At 38.7% G+C, this 12652-nt stretch overlaps 1 protein-coding gene across 1 annotated transcript in view; it reads left to right on the forward strand.

Annotated features, from left to right (window-relative positions):
• Gab2 (GRB2 associated binding protein 2) overlaps window positions 1-12652 on the forward strand; it is a 187797-nt gene that overhangs the window by 1576 nt on the left and 173569 nt on the right. The gene's annotated exons all lie outside the window — the stretch shown is intronic.

Below are 12652 nucleotides of genomic sequence, written 5' to 3' on the forward strand. Positions count from 1 at the left end.
GGAAATGCCATTCTGTTTTTCAAAGGAAGTGTTGTTGGGCAGTGCAAGTGTGTCAATGAAATCAAGCTCTTAGATCACTTGCTGGGAAAAATCGAAAGATTGAGCAGACTTTTGATTGGGTTTTTTGAGACAGCGTCTTATGTAGTTCCTGTTGGCCTATGTAGTATAGGGTTGAACCCACAGTGATCCTCCTGCCTCAGCCTCTTGAGTGCCGGGAGTACAGGCCTGTGTTCCCCTGCCCAGCTTCAGCATATGATTTTTGAAAGTGGTTGTATATTTAGCATATAGTAGTGCTGAGGTAGGATAGTGTTTATCTGTCATTGAAGCCAAAGTAGTAAACTTTTTCTTGTTAAGGATTGTATCAGTTCATTAGGAAAATTGTTTTTTTTTTAAATTAAAGTTAAGGAGTATTAATTTTATTAACTTTTTGATAATTTTTTAAAGTCCTTGTCCGAGTGAGTTTCTCAAAAATTATGTATAAAAGACACTGTACAGCTAATAGAATAGTGTCCAGTGAGAGAATGTGATTGTTAATATTCAAATAGAACTGCATCTGTGTTTGATGACCTCTTCAACTCTGTCACCCAGATTCTATGACCCATTTCTTGAATATTTTTGTTGGAGAACAACTAGCTCAAGATAACCAAGTCTGGAGGCTTTTGTGCCAGTCACCTTTCTCACCCTTTTGACACCCTAGCAATGAGGCGACCATAGCCTCTCCTTCCCTGTCTTCCCGTGGCTCCAGCCAGAAGGCATCTGTCTAAAGGACGGTGAGTTTTTCTTAGGTTAGGGCAGCATGCTGAACTAGTACACCTGGAAGTGCTTCCCACTGTGGAAGTTCTGTTTCCCTGCCAGTCTGGATAACCCTGAACTTCTTGGGGGAACAGTCTGCCTTCACGACTACTTTTTTTTTGATAATATCTTCACTCTGTTGCAATTTAGAACTCTGCCAGTTCCTTCCGAGGCCTAAATGCATTAGAACCAAACTTGGAAAGATGTTATTTCTCAGTCTCATTGCTAAACACATACCCCAAATAGCTGCCGCTTCTGGTATACATATGGTATTGTAGATTGGCAAATCTCCTTTGTAACAGTGCACGAAGCTTCTGAGGTAAGGGGGAAACATAGTTTGTGAAGTGCATTACAGTTATTTAAAGCTGTGTTTTAAAACCTACCTCTCCATTTGGGAAAATGGATAGAAGTAGGAAAAATTGCTTGGATGAAACTTTGGCAAACATTGTCAGGAATTCATTTTTAGAGGTTTTTTTTATCCTTTTCTAATTGATTAATCAAAGTATAAGTGACATATTGGGTATTTGCTGTGCGCTTTAGAGAAATTACCAAAAAAATGCTGGAAAATGCTGACTATTGCCCCTGGAGCATCAGGATTGATTGCACTGTGGGGTTGGCATAAGAAACAACCCTCCTACTGCACTTTGCCACAATGTGTGTGCACACGAGTGTGAATGGGCATGAATTAGTTTGCATGTATACGTGTATTTAAAAGTTAAGCAGGGTTTTCTTGGGGAAATACCATTTTACAACTTACATTACACTGGAGTTTTCTATTAATTTCAGTGTTAAAGAATTTAAGAGAAAAAAAGATTGGCAGCAATACTGCCGCCTAGTGGCTAATTTGAAGAAAGTCAAGTATTGGCTCTAATAAATAAGCGTGAGGAAAGCACTAATTGTATATTTTATTTATTAAATAAACTTATTAAATATGTGTGTCCTGGGCACTAGATAGGTTCTGGAAATAAAAATTTTAATCTAGCTCTTCAGTTTTAGCAGATGACCTTGTCTTCTCCTTCACAAAGAAAAATGGTCAAGGAATCACCTATCTAAGGTTCTTTCCTTTCCTCTCTTCTTAGTGTAGATTAGATAGGTGCCTCCTCTGTCTGATCTAATTCTTTACCAGCACTTTGATAACACTATCTCCCGCATGCTCAGACAATTCTTACCACTTCTGTCATGAATTTTCAACTTGTCCTCTGAACTTATTCTTAGCCATTAATATTTAAGCATAACTTCTTTTAACAGAATTCACCATGCTTTCTCCTTTTTCTCCAGGGATAACTGGTTTTAAATACTGTCTTCTTTTCTCCCACCTTCTCCATAGACTGCCTCAGTGCAAACCTTTGTCATCCCACCTAAGGTTTTCCCAACAAAGGTTTTGGTGACACCCAGGTTACTAAATTCAGTGTATGATTTCTGTTTGTCAGTACAGTTAATCTCTTCACTGCTTCATCACAGGTGACAACTTGCTCTTTCTTGAAACGTCTTCCTGTTGTCTTGTACAACACCATTTATACTTTTCTTTTTCATTTTCTGGCCTCTCTAAATCTCTTGCTAGACTGACCTCTTTTTAAGACAGAGTCTCGATACGGAGTTCAGGCTGGCCTTGAACTCTGTAGCCCATGCTGGTTTTCATCTTGCTGGAATCTTCCTGCCTCAGCCTCCTGAGTGCTGGAATTATAGGCATGTACCACTACACCTGGTTTAGACTGACCTCTTTTTAGCTAGTACTTAAAAAATTGGAAGTCATTTATAGTAAGAGTGGCTGTGTGGTTTCTCCCTCTTGGCAGTATTGTCCATCTTCCTAGCTTCTGTATTATCATTATCAAGTTAAATATCCATCCCAGAGTTCTGAACTCCAAGCATGCATAGCCAGGAGTTAACTGAGCATTTCTATTTAAATGTCTCTTAGATAACACAGAATCACCATTCATACCCAAAACTAAACTCCAGAGATATAATGGCTCACACTTACATTTCCAACACTTTGGAAGGCTGAGGCAGGATGATCACAAAGTGGAGCACAACCTAGGCAGTATAGCAATTTAACAAGACCCAGTCTCATTAATAAATGGGACTAAGGATATAGCTCAGTGCAAAGACCCTGACTTCAATCCTGAACATGAAAACACTGCTTCATTTCTTTTTTCAAACCACATCTGCTCAGTAAATAGTGCCTCTGTTTGCTCAGATGAAAATTTGAGAATCATCTTTAACTCTGTCACCTACCGTCCCCTGTTTAATATTTCACCAAAACCTATTAGAAGTATCATGTGACTATCCTTTAAAATTTACTTCTCCATCCCTCCGTGCCACTGCTGTGACTCCTGAGATAGACACTGTGCCAGGACTATTAATCTCTTAACTGTTCTTTGTCTTTTTTAAGACTATTAATCTCTTAATTATTCTTTGTCTTTTTAAGGGTCTCGCTATGTGGCTCAAGCTGGCCTTGGACTCACTTTGTAGCCCAGTTAGGTCTCAAACTTGCAAACAATTCTCCTGTCTCAGCCTCCCAAGTGCTGGAATTACAGGAGTGTTCCACTATGCTGGCTTTAGGGCGCACTTTTATAGTCACATTCTAAACCCACGATAACCACTAATCTATTTTCTGTTTTTATAATTGTTTTGTTTCATGACTGATAGATATGGATAGATAGACAGATTCATCAAGTACCTAATTTGGGGGAATTGGCTGTGTGTGTGTGTGTGTGTGTGTGTGTGTGTATAGGTTTTTTTGATACAGGGTCTCATTATGCAGTTCAAACTGGCCTCAACTCAACAATCATACCTCTCTGCCTCCCGAGAGTGGGACTACAGGCATGTACATGTACACTTGACAAGAACTGGTTTTTTAAAAATAGTACATGTTTCCAGTATATATGATTACATTCATTGTGGGAGTTGGTATTAGTAGTTTAGGCTGACCTTGAACTCATTATATAGCCCAGGCTGGCCTCAATCTCAGGGTGATGCTTCTGCTTCAGCCTCTTGAATGCCAGGATTATAGGCGTGGACCACCACCCCTGATTTCTCCCAGATAGATTTTTTGTTTTGTTTTTTGGTTTCTGTCTTCCTGAGACAGGGTCTCATTATGCAGTTCAGGCTGGCCTTGAGCTCACTTTGTAGTTCAGACTGGTTTCAAAATCACAGTGATTCTCCTGCCTCAGCCTCCCACGTGCTGGGGTTACAGTTTCCTAGTTAGTTTTAATATGCATTTATGTCCTTTATGGTTAATGGTGTAAGCATCTTTTTATATGGTTATTTGCTGTCTGTATGTCTTCCTTGGTCAAATTGCTCTTCAAGTTATTGACCTTTTTTCTACATGAATCAGTTTGGGTCCTATTGAGTTTTTAGAGTTCTTTATATGCTCAGGATAATAAATGGTTTACAAATAGATTCTTCTGGACTATAGCATGTCTTTTGATCCACTGTTAACAGTCTTTTACAGAGTAAAATATTTTAATTTGGATGAATTTCAGGTTATTTTTTCCTTTCTAAATTGTACATTTTTTTGGAAGGAGGTGTCAAATCTAAGAACTGTTTGGACCAGCTAGCCTTTGTCCAAGTGGTTCTTCTCCTGTTTTTTTCCCCCAAATGTTTTATAATTTTGCATTTCTAAGTCCATGTCTGGTTTGAAGTTTTTGTTTTGCTTTTTTATTCCTGGTACTAGGTAATGAAACTAGGACCTTTGCATGAGCTCTATCTATCTCCAGCCCTTTTTTATTCTGAGGCAGGGTCTTGTGAAGCTGCTAAATAACCCAAGCTGGGCTTGAACTTGCTGTCCTCCTGACTTCACCCTTTCAAAATATTGAGCTAACAAACTGCTGCCACCATGGCCAGCATATTACATCATTTTTATTGATGGTGTTGAGCTCTGTATCCTTGCTGATTTTCTGTCTAGTTTGTTTATCAATTGAAGACACCAGTGTTGAATTCTCTGACTATAATTGTGGATTTGTCATTTTCTTTTGTCATTTCTATCAATTTTTGCATCAAATATTTTGGAACTCTGTCACTTGATACACATTTAGCATTGCAATGTTTTCTTGGTGGTGGGATCCCTTTATTTTATCATATAATATCTCTCTGAACCTCTGATAATTTTTTTTGCTCTGAAATCTATTTACCTGATTGCCTATATTTGGTAATGTCAGTCTTCCTGCTGTTTACCTAGTATTAAGATGTTACTTTTCTCGGACATTCTCATAGTTTTATATCTTTCTTTTCAGAAGTGTATGATCTGTGTTGATATGGATTATTCTGTGCAAATCCTATTTGGGATTTACTAAATTTATTAAATCTGTACATTTTGTCTCATCATTTGAGAAGATTTCAGCCTTTATTTCTTGAGTTACTGTATTTTTCAGCCTCATCTTTTCTTAAGAATCTACTGGCACAAATTTAGATCTTTTGTATAGTTCTACAGATCTGGTCAACTTTTTTCACTTTATGTGTTGTCCATATGAGGTCACTTCTATTTCATTGTCTTCTAATTCACCAATTTTTCCTCCATCTTCTCTGTTCCATTGTGGAGCCTGTTACATGCTGGACTTTAAGGATCTCAAGCCTGAAATATGGAATGTATTTAAGTGCCAGGTTCATTTACTCCCATTATGGAAAAAGAATTTTCAGAACTCATCAGGAAAAAGAGCCTTGAGAAAGATTTATGAGGGAAAGATACACGGCATATAGGATGTACTCAAGACTGGAGGGTGCTGCCTGCCAGGATCTCCAAGAGAAGGCCCCTTCCTGCGGACAGCCAGCAGGAGCAAGGACACTCAACTAGGTGAGCTCTGTGTACCTGTAGACCACCATTGGAGGCCCTTGGTTCCTTCAGGCAGCCATCACCCACAGGAGAGTCAGACAAACACACCCCTGTGTGCCTGCCACCATCGCGGGAGTCCCAGTGTAGACACACAAGCTGAGAGAAGCAGCCTTACCTCCGTGCACCCCTGATCATCAGGGAAGCCTCAGTGTAGCTACACAAGTTGGGAGAAGGCCCCCTGCCATGGCCTTCTACCTCCTTGTAGATCTGAGATCAGAGGAACCAAGGTGACTGTCCCATTCCCTTACACCACAGAGGGGCAGCCAACATGGGAAGTGTCTGGGGCCCCATAACACCTTGTGGGGTGAACCCAGGAGAATGTCAAGATGAAGGGAAAAAAGGCAATCTTAGACCTCCAGCCCACACAGAACAAGTCTGGGAGATATGGTCATGGAAGAAAATGAAAGTCACGCACCTGAAATCTCTGAGAGGCTAGCAACTGAGGTAAAGAAACAATGAGATTATAAAAGCAACCCAATCAGATTTAATGTCTCGGTAAAAGAAAAAATCACAAACATACTGAAACAGTTGCTAGGCAGGTCTAAAGAACACATAGATAAAAAAGAGGAGCATAGGTATATGATAGAGACCTTGAATGAATGTAGAAAGGAATTACAATGCATGAAACAGATTCAAAGAGAGATGCAGGAAATTCAAAAGTCAATCAATAGCTGACAAAACCACTTGAAAGAGACTGAAGATAGACTTTGAAACCTTGAAGATAGAATTGCAGCTAGTGACCATGAAAGGAAATGTCTCCTAAAAATAACAAGGAATCACGAAATAACAATTCAGTGGCTGCAAAATGACACAAAGAAGCATAATTTAAGAGTGATAGGTGTCCTGAAGAAGCAGAGGTCAATACAAATGAAATTACAAGGCTATTTACAGAAGTAATAGCAGAAAACTTCCCAGACATGTGAAATGTATCTGGCATACAAGTAAGTGAGGCATATAGAACACCAGGTAGCCATAAGCAAAGTGAAGCTACATCCAGACATACAATAATCAACATCCCAGAAACTCCGCACAAGAACAGAATATGAAAAGCTATTAGAGAAAAGAAACAGATCACCCATAAAGGAAAGCCAGTCAGAATCACAGCAGACTTAGCAACACAAACCATCAAGTAAGAAGAGTTTGGAGTGAAGCGTTTCAAACCCTGAAAGAAAACAACTTCCAATCCAGATTGATATACCCTGCAAAACTCCTTCTCAAAATTGATAGAAAAATAAGATACTTCCATGATAAAGAACAACTGAAGGAATTCGTGACTACCAAGCCAACCCAACAGGCAGTGCTAAAGGATATTCTAGAGAGAGATAAAGATGACCGTGGTTCCAGTTACAGCAGAGGAGAACTGCCAAACAGGCCAGGCAATTGAATGAGGGGGAAAAGTGGAGGGCCAACAACAGGGGATAGCATGGCAGAGACACACCAGTGTATGCTGGTTGTAACCGTTAATGTAGAGGCCTCAGTTCAGCAATAAAAGGAAACACAGGGAGAGTGGATCAAGAAATAAGATCCATTGTTACACTGTGTACAAGAAACACATTTACCTGGAAAAGAAGTTCATAGACCGAAAATGAAAGGAGAAAAACCAGTTGTTCCATGTGACAGGAGACAAGAACGAAAACAAGGGTAACTTGCCCATCAACTGCAGAATGCGTAAGAAATGGTATTTTCACGCAGTGGAAAGCTACCCAGCTATAAAGTAAAATAATCTGGAGGCTCTTGTGGGTAAATAGATGCAACTGGAGTTCATGTTCATGAGCAAGTCAGTTTGAACTCATACACATAAAACCCTGGCATAAGAAACAGAAGGAGTTAATGGATCCAAAAGCAAAATAGTTATTGTAAGAGTGATAGGGGAGGAAACACCTGGGACAAAACCGCTGTTAATTTCTTACTGTCTTGTCTTGAACTCTTGTATTGTTTTCACAATTTTGTTAGGTTTGGCTTTGTTCTGTCTTGTTTTGTTAGATTTTACTTTGTCTGATGGTATGGCCGGCTATTTGAACAAAATGGGATATATTATGTTAATCATGGTTGGCTTCCTATTGTTTTGAAGTCTTAAAATGCTTTCATTCGTTTGTTTAGTTGGTTTTATTCTGTTTTGATTTTTTATGTGTGATAATATGAATAGCTATTTTGAAGAAAACGAGACATTATGGTAACCATTGCTGATTTTCTATCATTTTGTTATGAAGTCCTATCATGCTTTTGTTCTTTTGTTTTGATTCTGTTGTGTTTTATTTGATTTTATTATGTATGATGGTATGGAGAACTCTTTTGAGGTAAAGTAGCCATTGTTCATTTCCTGTTATCTGGTTTTGAAGTCTTGTAATGGTTTAATTCTTCTGAATGTTCTATACTATTTGGTTATGCTTGATATTATTGTGTGTGAAGGTATGGTCAAGTGTTTTGAAAAAAGCAAGAGAAATTATGGTAGCCACTGTTTATGTCCTGTTTTCTTGTTATGAAATCCTGTGTTGCTTGCATTGTTCTGTTATGATTTGTTTTGTTTTGTTCTCTTTAAAATAAAAAAAAAGAAAGATTGGCAGTCAGGTGCTCAAGGAAATGAGGCTCCCCATTGGAACTGGAAATCTTTTATGTATGTTAGGAGGTGGAAATCTAAGGAGTTTTGAGAACCTGTGGCTTTAATCTCTTCGGGTGGTATAGGATGGCCCCCCCTTTAGTGAACTACTCTTCTGGGAAATGCCAAAAGGGAGTTCCCTTTATAAAAAAGCAGACCATTGGCAAGCAAAGGAGAGGGCAGACCTCCATGCAGCTAAGTGGGGGTTATCCAAGTTGCTGTTTTGGGGAGAAGGGGAAAAAAGTAAATTGGGCAGTTTTTCTTTAAAATATGGTTTTTAAAATTTTAATTTCCTTGTCTTCTTTCTCCATAACTTTGTTTCTTCTGTCCTACCTCAAGCTCACATGATCTTTGTCTTTGTTGAGACTTCCTGGTTTTTGCTGGACCTTTCCGCTTTTCAGTTTGTTTCTTGCATGTTTATAACTGCTGCCTGAAGCGTTTTTATTATGGTTGCTTTTAAAGTCTTGGTCAGGTAATTCTAACATCCCTGTCATCTTAGTGTATTAGCAATTATTAATTGTCTTTTGTCATTTCATTTGAAATCTTCCTGGTTCTTGGTGTAATGACTGGTTTTCTGCTAAAACTTGGGCCATTTTTATATTGTTTTGAAACTATGGATAACACTGATGTTTCATCGGGAACACTCCAACTGCAGCCCGGAAAGGGGAAGGGGCACTGTCTCATTAATTCCAGGTAGAGGTAGAAGTCTAGGTTCTCCTCTCAATCTCTGTTGATGCTCAAGCTAGGAGGGCACTTTGTTTTCTTGGATTGTGGTGGCAGGTCCACCTTCCCACTTGGTCTCTACTGAGTGTGGAGTGGCAATCAGTGCTCCATATGTGCGCTCTTGTTACCAGTCATCAGGAGTGCATGTCTCAGCTTCCTGTGTGCCTTTTTTTGACAACCTTTTTTTTTTTTCTTGAGACAGAGTCTCACTGCAGGCAAGCCTCAAACTCACTATGTAGCTTAGGCTAGCCTTGAACTCGCAGCAGTCCTCCTGCCTCAGCCTTCTGAGTGCTGGGATTATAGACATGCACCACTGCACTGAGCTCTGTGACAGCTTCTTAAGGGTGGAAGTCTAGATTCCCACTTAACATTTGCTGTTGTGAGTGGGGTTTGGGCCACAGTTTTTTCTCTGGTTTTGTCTAGAAATTTTGTCGTGCGTAGACTGCATGTGTATTACATGTGTGGCATCTAAGTGATCTTTTGCCTAGAAAGGGCAGGTTTCAGTTGGGAAATTTTTTTTTTTTTTGTGCCTTTTAGAGTTTCTGCCTTGCTGGCTTCTTTAGCTCCAAGTCTGAGATATACGAAGCAGTCTGAAAGTTCATAGAATTAATCGTTGCGTTGTGCCTCAGGTGCCAAGGTTCCTAGCTAGCCTGTCTTCTTCTGTTTACCTTTTAGATTCCTTGTTTGTTGTATATATACTATGAAACATTACCAGTTATACTAGTGATTGGAGTAGGGAAAAATATGTCTATTCCATTTACCTGCTGTTTAGTATTAGATATTCAGAAGTGCTTGGCACTTGTACACAGAGTAGTAGTTGTGGTTATTAGCTATTTTATTCCCATTTTATCTGAGAAGAAACTGAGAACAGAGGTTAAGTAAGAGACTTAAATGCCACATATGTAATACACATTGAGCATTCCTAATCAGAAAATCTGAAATCTCAAATGCTCTAAAATCCAGAAGTCTGTCGGATATGACATTCAGATTTTGAATTCTGAACCATTTCAGATTTTCCATACATATAGTCCATGCGTATATTACAAAATTTGAAACAGTCTGAAACATTTCTGGTTTCAGGCTTTTCAGGTAAAAAATATTTAACCTTTAAGAAGCAGATCCAGACTACAAACCAGTCTTCAACCTTTATTCTCCCTCCCACATGACAATGATTTTCTTTCAACTGGGATTTTTTCCTTTCCTTAACGTAGCTGGATCTAATCTTCTATTTACTGTTACCCACTTCCAGAAAAGCAGCCATTTACAAATGCTTAAATGAGAGATGACTTCGAGCTTACAGAGTACTATCCCGATTATCTTACAGTTTAACTCTTTAAAATACAGCATTAATTTTGCTATTTTTAAGCTGTTAGGTAACCTCAGTTTGTTTAAATAAAAAAAAAAAACCTCAGGTTTTAAATGATTTGATGTCCTTGACCATTATCTGAGACCATTCAGGCTGCTATAACAAAGTATCATCAATAGGGGCTGGGGATTTAGCTCAGTGGCATAAGCGCCTGCCTTGCAAGCAGGCAGTCATGAGTTTGATCGCCGGTACCGATAAAAAGGAAAAAGACAAAAAGAAAGCAAAGTATCATCAATCGGGGCTTATAAATGTCAGATACTTCTTGTAGCTTTGGAGGCTGAGAAGTTCACAGTCAAGGCAGTAGCAATTTGATGCCAGGTGAATGACCACTTCTTCACTGATAATGCCTTCTCACTTGGTCTTCCTATGGTAGAAGAGTGGAGTGAGCCTTCAGGGACCTCTTAGAGGGGCAATGATGTCAATCGTCAGGATCCCAATCTTATGGTCTAGTCACTTTCCAAAAACCATACCTCCTGATACCATCACTTTGGGATTAGGATGGCAGTACATGAATCTGAGGGGGAGGTTAATCCAGTATAATTATTGTTTAAATTTTTGTTTAAATATTGTTTAAATTATTGTTTAAATTTTCTTAAAAGAGAGAAAATCTGGGCTAGTAAGATGGACTTTTTGACTATTTAAATAAATGTTCTATCTAGATCCAGATGGAAATTCCTTTCAGCAATTTTATGTTCTATAATTCTAATCACTGTTAAAACCTCATCCCCCATTAAACCCAAGGTCTTTGCACTAAGCTACATCCCCAGCTTTTTAGTTGTTTTTTTATTTTGAGACAAAGTCTTGTTACATTGCTAAGTTACCAGGCTGGGCCTGAATTTTCAATCTACCTGCCTCAACTTCCCATAGTACTTGGATTACAGGTATGCTCACCATGCCCAGCTTGAATTGATTCTTTGATTATATTAAAACATTACAGAGATTATTCTAACTCGGGGCCATTCTCCCAAACTTCTTGTCACTAACATTAGATTGAAACTCTTCATTTGGAAACTACTCATATGTTTATCAATAGATGAATGGATAAACAAGATGTGATGCTTTTCAGAGTTAAAAAGAAATAATGTTGATGCATAGACATGCTATAATGTAGATGAACTTTGATATTAATTATTCTAAGTAAAATAAGCCAGACACAAAAGGAAAAATATCCCATAACTCCACTTAAATAAGATACACAGAATATTAATTCATAAGGACAGAGAGTAGAATGATGAGTATCAGGGTCTGCATATCTGGGCAATGGGAACTATTTGTTAATGAGTATAGAAGTTCAGTTTTGCAAGATGAAAGAGTTCTGAATGTGGATGGTGGTAATGGTGGCACAACAGCGTGAATGTATTTAATTGCCACAGAACAATAAACTTAAAATGATTGAATGCTAAATTTTGTCTTCTGAGTATTTTAGCACTTTTTTTGAGTCAGTTTCTTGCTAAGTAGCAAGTTGGGGTTACAGATAGGTGTGTGCCACTATGCCCAGCTACTACAATGTTTTTAGTTTTTTCTTTCCCCCTTTTTTTTGTCTTTTTCATTTTTATCTGTACCAGGGATCAAACTCACGACCGCCTGCTTGCAAGGCAGGTGCTTATGCCGCTGAGCTAAATCCCCAGCCCCTTTTAGTTTATTTTTATTTTGTTTTATTTTTTGTCTTTTTGATGCAGTGGTTTACAATGCAGTTCAGGCTGGCCTTGAACTCACTTTGTAGCCAAGGCTGATCTCCAACTTGCATCAGTCTTCCTGCCTCAGCCTCCCAAGTGCTGGGATTATAGGCATGCACTACTGTGCCCAGCCACCACAGTGTTTTTAAAAACTCTTCCTTTGGTGAAGGTTAGAAATTGGCCTTGCTAATATTTCCAACCCAAGAGAACAGAACAAAATCTTCAGAGCCTTAAATGATTATGGAATATTCTCTCAGCAATGTCTGAAAACCAGAGATTATGAAGTTATATAAAACAGGAAAGTGTGCCTGCTATTTCACTTAATGAAGCAATTCTGATGTTGCCTCTGGCTGGCCTTTCTCTAGCTAGAAGAGGATAATGAAATATGGTAAACCAGAACTTATGAGAAGTGCTAAGAAATATAGGTTCCCAAGGAGGTTATTAAACAGATCAAATTAATTTGGACACGTGTGTATAGAGAATATATTGTGTCCTTTCCCCTCCCAAGGGAATAAATCAGTACTCAACATCTTCAAGAGTTCTCAGACTACAGAGACCGGAAGTATACATGTGAAACAGAATGATGCCCTTATATGGAGTTATGAGATCCAGGCAAGGAGTTGTATGAAGGCCGGAGTTCCGGTGTGAAGGAAGATGGAAGAACTTCTTTT

Source organism: Cavia porcellus, unplaced genomic scaffold, assembly GCF_034190915.1.
Source record: "Cavia porcellus strain 051 isolate PalLab524CR breed Dunkin Hartley unplaced genomic scaffold, mCavPor4.1 scaffold_9, whole genome shotgun sequence".
In the NCBI taxonomy this organism is placed as follows: domain Eukaryota; kingdom Metazoa; phylum Chordata; class Mammalia; order Rodentia; family Caviidae; genus Cavia; species Cavia porcellus.